Consider the following 7,474-nt stretch of genomic DNA (forward strand, 5'->3'; position numbering starts at 1 on the left):
GACATCCCGACCATGAAAACACCTTCAAGCTTGATACGAATGTACACTCTTTGATAGGGTGTGACAAACTGAGTAGCAAACATGATAAATGCAATGAATACGGTATTAAGGGGTAATATACCACATCTTACTATGCCCTTTTTGGATGATGTACCAATAAAGGAATGTGCAGAGGATGAGAAGAATGAAGACTTGGGTGCTCATGGGTGTAGAGAGTTTGTTGTAAAACATATTAGCCAAATGTCAAAATATATTATCTCTCTTGGAAGAAGTGAACTTGAATCTTTCAAGCCACAACTTTGTGTTTGGATTTGAAGAATTCTTGATTATGGGCCATAGTGTGGGCTCTATGGTAGGAAGCCTTCACTAGGAAAGATATATGGCATTGATACGCTGTAAGATATTTGTGCTAGTGTTTCAAAGGCCAGATGGGTTTTGGAAGCATGTGTATTTTAACTTATATGGATCCCTCATTATGTGCATGTGGTGAATGATGTCTATCAACTATCTATTGAGGAAATGATAGAGGTTCTAGTCGGGTCAAAAGTACACTAAAGCTATGAGGAAATTAAAGAGAATGTTGAAGTCAATATGGAAATTGAGGGATATAGATTTATGATATCAACTTAGAAAAACATCATAACACTATTCAAAAGGTCTTTAAATGGTGGTTGGTCTGTATGTGGTGAGATATGTATATGACAATGGCACTTATTGACAAGGTGAATTGGATAGGATAGCATTGAAATTGTAGGGAAGCAAATTAAGGTCTTCAAGAGATTTGAAGATGGGATAGCATTGAGGATTCCTATTGTAAGGAAGCAGATTAAGGTCTTCAAGAGATGTGAACCTGATGCATATGAGGTATAGGAGCTAGAGACATGTACTACTCATGATAGTTTTGAAGAGGAGAACAAGGATAATATTGAGGTGGAAGATGAGGGCTTTGAATCCACAAAAGACTTGAGAGTCTAGAATGATGTGCAAGTTTGGAGGGGTTGGATGTCATGAGATTTTTGGCCTAAGCTTTGAAAGTGGATGACTACCTATAACTTGTAGAGTTTCATGCTTTATCTATAGGACATGAGGAGACATGCTTATGGGAGAGTTTACTTAGTGCACTGACTTAATTTACAAGAAGTCTTAAGAGTTGGGAAGTTGACTATGTGTCTAGGTTAGGAGGAGGACTTGATAAGTCATGGTTTACATGTGGCATGATGTATGACTTAGGGGGAAACTTCGGGAGCAAATAAGAAAAGGAAGTGATGAAGATCAAATGAGGAGAGAGGAAGGAAGATGCGAGCGCATTTTTTAGTGCATTTTGGATTGATTTTGGTAGCATCAATTGTGGCTCGGAAAGGGAGAGATATGGCATGCAAGATTCAAGTGGAAGGCAAGGGAAAGTAAGCTCCAATAGGAAGGAGGGTAAGTCTTATGTCTTGAGGAGAAAGTTTGTTGTCTTCATTTGGTTGTTCTAAATATGGAATAATAGGGTTATAGCAAGGTAGCATGCTATCCATAGGGATTTTGCCTTCTTCTATTGGCTTCATGTTCATCTTTGCAAATGAACTTACTCTCTACCATAGGGGGATGCTTTGTGCTTGTCCAAAACATAGTCTTGAGAGGTAGAGTAGTATATGATCATTTTAGTGCTGCTATAATACATAGTAAAAACATGACTAAAGTATGAAATAAGGCCCGAATAGGGTTTTCTTCATCTTCAATCATTTCTATCAATTGATATTGCTTTTGGGTGATGAGATTGACCTTCACCCTAACCTTCACCCATCAAGATTCATACATTGAAATAGAAATTTGATGCTTTTTCCCATCATAAATGCCTATTTACAATAGGGTTTTGATCTCTTCTAATTCAGGGTCAATGTTGGACTATTGATTTTGAGTTGATCAATTGTCTTAGCAAGGGTTGAATTGATCTTGCAATATTGTACTTAACGATAATAAAAAGGCTTGGTTTTAGATTACTTCAGTGTGTGGATTGTATCTTCCTTCTCTCTTGTTCTTCTCTTTAGCCTCTACTCTTTCTACCCTTATTTCTAAAATCCATGTGGTTTTGATCTTCACCCCTTTATCATCGACAACATAGTGGTATTAACTTGAAAAAGTTCGAGATAGAGCAAGTGGATTGCTTGAAGTGGATTTAATGCTTGAAAGATATGTTTGTGTCTTGGAATGGCTATTTTATGTTTTTAGTTTTGAATGGAAAGAGCTAGAGTGGAAGTTTCATAAGTAAATCAAGAAAGAATATTTTGGCATCATATCCAAGATTATGGACCTACTGAATGTACATTCACTAGTTAGTCTTGGTCACATCCTCGAAAAACCATGCATGCAATCAATTTGTGGTTCATTTTCCAAGCCTGAAACATGCTTTTTTGCATACACAACCTTTGCTCTCTCCTATTTTCTATATATTATCAAAGCTTCCTAATAAAATCAACAATTGGGAAGAATCAACTATCTATTATTGCAATAATCTAAGTTTTGATTTTCCATATTGTATGTTCATCATTGCTTAATTTTTTTTTGTACTCTAGTGTGTTCTATTTTATTACATAAAACACAAAATTTTCCAATTCAACTTGTGAGATTCTCCCATTAAATGACACCCTTCTATATGGTAAAGCCTCTAAAAAATGGAAAACTCCCTTTTGTTGAGCCCACTTGATATACCTACATATGTATGTGTGGCATGCATGAGAGAGTTTTCTTCCATATGTTAAGTTGTCAAGTTTAAAGCCTTGTCCTTATGCATCTAGGCCTTCCATTTTTGCTTCCAAAACTTCTTGATCCCCATTATCCTTGCTTCACAACATTGGTATCACCCAGTGGTTCATCCATACCTTGATTTGCTACTTTTTGGCATAAAAAATCAGGTATATACCCTTGGATCAACATATATATAGAAGGGGGTGGATAGTTAAAAGTTGACCATCAAGAAGTTTATCAATCTTTTTTTACACTTATGAGTTGTTGTGCTGCATATAAAAATCTTGCTTGTGACATTAGGCTTATGCTAGAGTGATTGTCTTGCATTTGAGGCATCCAAGGGTGATCTTTAGCTTACTCTAGTTTTGTTGGCCTTTTTACATTGTCAAGCACTAATTTATTCGATCAAGATATGTTTGGAAGATATGGGTTTCTTAGAAGAGTGTTGATATCATTTTTGCACTTGTGAGCATCATTCTCATCACTAAGCAACTCATCAACATTGCAAGGAGTAGGAAGCATTATGGGCATTTATTGCTTTACATGTAGGAAGAAATATGCGTTAAAACTATCCAAATCATCATCTTTTGGAACCCTTGAGGTAAAAATGGCTAGCTTTACCTTGAGGGCACTAGTTCTTGCATCCAAGGCTTGACTTGAACAGTTTGCACACTCCATGCCTCTTGTAGGATCATTGGGCATTATAATAGAAGTGTGCCTATACCTAAGTTGCACTATTTATTTGTAGATTTGATCACTCTTTTGTGTTTTGGAGGACTCATAGTTTTCTAACTTGAGGGTAAATTTTCAAGCTACGTGGAGCTTGCTGATCCATTATACCTCCTAGTGTCAATTCACTTGATAGACCATCCTGGATTTGTTTGGCTCCTTAAGTCTAAAACAACCTAATAGTATACACGCACAAATCAACATACCCCTTGAATCATAACACTTTATAGACGTTGATAGCACCTCATGAGTAGGGGCCCTAAGCATCCATTTCGACCTTTGTTGCACCTAGAAGCTTACATATGCACCCTTCATTATTTTGTTATACAATCTAATAACAAAAACCCATGGATCAACATGCTCCTTTAACCCATAATAATTTCTAAACATTGAGGTTACCTTGAGATAGAGGGTCTAAGCATCCTTTTCCACCTTGTCTTGCACCTAGAAGTTTGCATGTGCATTATGCTACTAATATTGCTTTGTGTTGGCATGCACTTGTCAACACTATAGAGCATCAAAACCATCCCAAGCCTCAACAATAGGAGGCTTTGAGATAAAAAGTGATGTTTTACCTTGAGATCATGGTCCAAAACTCCTAAGACACTTCTTGCATCATAGACTTAACTACTCTAATGTGCACAGTCGTGATGCATTGTTTTAGGGCTACATGCTATGGGCTTTTGAATTATGCCTTTCTCATTTAAACTAAATCTCACATCATCAATTCTCTATAGGTTTAGAGTTCATCAAAGCATCCCTTGATCATCATAGCATAGTTTCTGGACTCATCACATAGTTCCACTAGCCTCTAGGCATTGCATGGTCACTGGGCATTGCATTCAAGCTTGGACCTTACTATATTCTTGTGCCTGCTTTGATTACTTATCAAATCTTTGGCCAACTTCTCCCTCAAGGAAAAACACATAGGATAATGAATTTTAACCCATATCATTCAGAAAGTCTTGCTTTTGCCAAACATTCAATCAAGAACAATGCCTAAAACTTATAGTTGACTTGTGGAAGGATTGTGCTTGATAACAAGAGTAAAGTGTGAATTTTGAAGTGCTCAAGGTAAAAATGTGTAGCCCTTGAGATAAGAAACGAGCATACCTCAAGGGCACATACATCAACCCTAGAGTAGGACTTATCAAATCCTTTGAGCTCTAATCAATACACATTGTTGCTAGAGCTTGTAAACAACTTAGTGCTTTTCAAGAAAATTTCTTGCACCTTTTTAGCCCTCAAGGTAAAGTACTTGAATATTTGAGAACACTCTTAAGCTAGAGACTAGACTTCTAGGACATCAAATATTTAGGATTCTTAGTGATGAATGACTTGCACTTGCATTACACATTGTGTTTGAGAGTCATCTCTAAGTTGTACTTTCTCTTGATTCTAAGAACTTGTAATTTCCTTGCTCTTTAGACCCCTTGAAGCAAAATAACTTGCCCTCAAGGTAAAAATTCTTCAACATAACCTATCTTTCGTGTCTTGTGTAGCTTGAACTTGATCCAAAGCCTTGAAATTTTCTTGACAATTGAGTCAAAATAACTAAAAAGAGTAGCTCTCAAGGTGTTTTTCTTTAGTGTGTTAACATGAGGGAACTTAGGACTTTTGACCTTTACATGCCATTTTTTGCAAACAACTTTGTCTCACTCATTTACATGCAATGAGATCTAGTTGCACCTCAAATATCGATCTTACTTTAATTTGATAGTATAGTTACTTATTTTGGAGGTAAAAAATTAGAAGGTCCTTTTCTCTTAGATCATACGATTAACTTTGATTGGGATCTTGGAACACACTGAGATAGTGGTAGCTTTGGATTCACCTCAAGTGTCAATTGCTTTCAATTGAGATAGAGCTAAAATTCCATGTATAGGAGGCCTGTAACTTGATCCAACTTTCTCAAATGAGACTCACCTGTGCATTAGATACACAACTCAATGAATAGAAATTATTGGATAGAACATAAACATCAAGAAAAGTTAGCAACTATGTTTCAAGATAAAAACTTTTGTTTTACCATGGGAGCTTCCTTCTTGCACATCTAGACGTACAAGTTTTATATAAACCACCAAAAAGGTTCATAGAACATCCAAAGATTTAGTAATGAATAAGAAATTATAAAATGTTTGTCTTCAAGTGATTTAGATGCCCTAGAACAATGTGAGAACCCGCCCTCAAACTAAAAATTCATGCACGTTGATATTTGCATAACTTTTGACTCCAAACTTAGAATGGACTTTTTATTTTGAAATCAAACTGGCATCAAGGCTCTAGATCTAGATGAAGAACTTGATCTCTAGCCTGTGAAAAAGGTACATTGACTGCCCTCGAGGTAATTGATCATATTACCCTAAGGACAACCAAGCTTAGTTCCAAGGCCTTATAGCTTATCCCATTCACATCATCTTAGACCATATAGGCCTTGCATGCTTCCCAAAATTCACTTTAACCTACTTTGTATTATCATTAAAAAATTTAGTAACTCAAGCAATTCAAAGCTTCCCCCACATTAACATCTCAAGGGCATCTTTCATTAGCTAGAAAACAGGTATATCACCTAAGCTCACAAATCGTTCACCCAAGAGCCCCTTGCATAACCATTAAGGCTTTTCCTCTAGGTCTTGAATTCATCATATTTTTCCAAGTACAAAAGACTCTAGCATTCTTGACCTAAGATCTATCCGATCATATCAACTCACAAGACATTCTTGACCTAAGATCTATCCTATCATATCAACTCACAAGACATTGAACCTTTGTATTATGGCCTAAGGGCAAGAAAATTATTTTTGTAAGGTTATATTTACTAAACAAACTCTAAAAATTACTAGAAAAAAGAAAGCTATTCATACAAGGAAAGCAAATAATCAAAAATGCATTTCATGATTTTGGAGCACAAAAAGTTAAGAAATACAAATCCATAAATACATGTGTTAGGGAGGCGCTCACTTAAGTAAGTGTTAGTTAGTGTTCAGGGAAGGGAATAGCAGTTTCCTAGAGAAGTACACATAAAAGAATGTGAACATTTCAAAGAGTAAATATTTGTCCCTAAAAGTATCCTAGCTCAAAAGATCATGGCGTTTTTAGCTTGAAAAATGTAAGGTCCCCATGAATGGATATCTATTAATAGGAAAGGATGAGAGATGGTAAGGAGTCTTAGCATCCACACATACTTTAGTAAATCTTTGCTAAGCATAAAATCAGTATCAAATTCAAACAAGGAATAGGAGTGGATAATAGTGTTTTCTTTCCAAGGCTCCTTGAATGGAAAATCCTAGGTACATTGTGATGACATCTTCATATTTATGGCTCATCTTTTCATCCTCATTTGATCTTTTTAACAAAGAATAGGAAATGTGAAATTTGTGCAATAATCTTGTTAAAAATGTAAAATTTCTCTATCTTATAAGAAGTGAAAAAATTAGACAATTCGAATAGGGACAACTATATGTTGAAATTCTATAGAGTTCCTATGTTTGGAAAGTAGTTGTTGCTTCTCCCATCATTTTTTGTGATAGGAGCAAATCTAGATTAATGCTCTAATCTTTCCCACATTGAAAGTGGAGTAGAGTAGAAAATTAAAAGGCTTTTCTTTGAGATGTGTCAACAAAAAGATTTCACTAAATGCACTCCAAGAAACAAGTTTACTATCTTAATAATTTGAAAGACTAGAATATTCTCAAGGCTCAATACAATGCTTTATTGTTGAAGCACAAGGGCATGTTGTGTTTTAGTTAAGAGAATGAGGAGGACAAATCATTTGATCTTACAAAGTCATAAAAAAAATGCTAACATGGCTTTCAATTATTGTTGATAGAACAAGGTTACAAGAAAGACTTGGATATGTGCTTCCATACTTGTTATTAGACAATTAGAAGAAAATACCATATCATACTTTTGCATCAAGAAAACAAGTACTACATTCATAAACAAATGAGGCTAGACTTTTTGGAGGGAGGTGAGGCTATACAACAAGTTAGGATTAGAGCTTAGTTTTAATTGT

Source organism: Lygodium microphyllum, chromosome 7 (genome assembly GCF_053477565.2).
Source record: "Lygodium microphyllum isolate KBCC chromosome 7, Lygodium_microphyllum_v1.1.10, whole genome shotgun sequence".
NCBI lineage: Eukaryota > Viridiplantae > Streptophyta > Polypodiopsida > Schizaeales > Lygodiaceae > Lygodium > Lygodium microphyllum.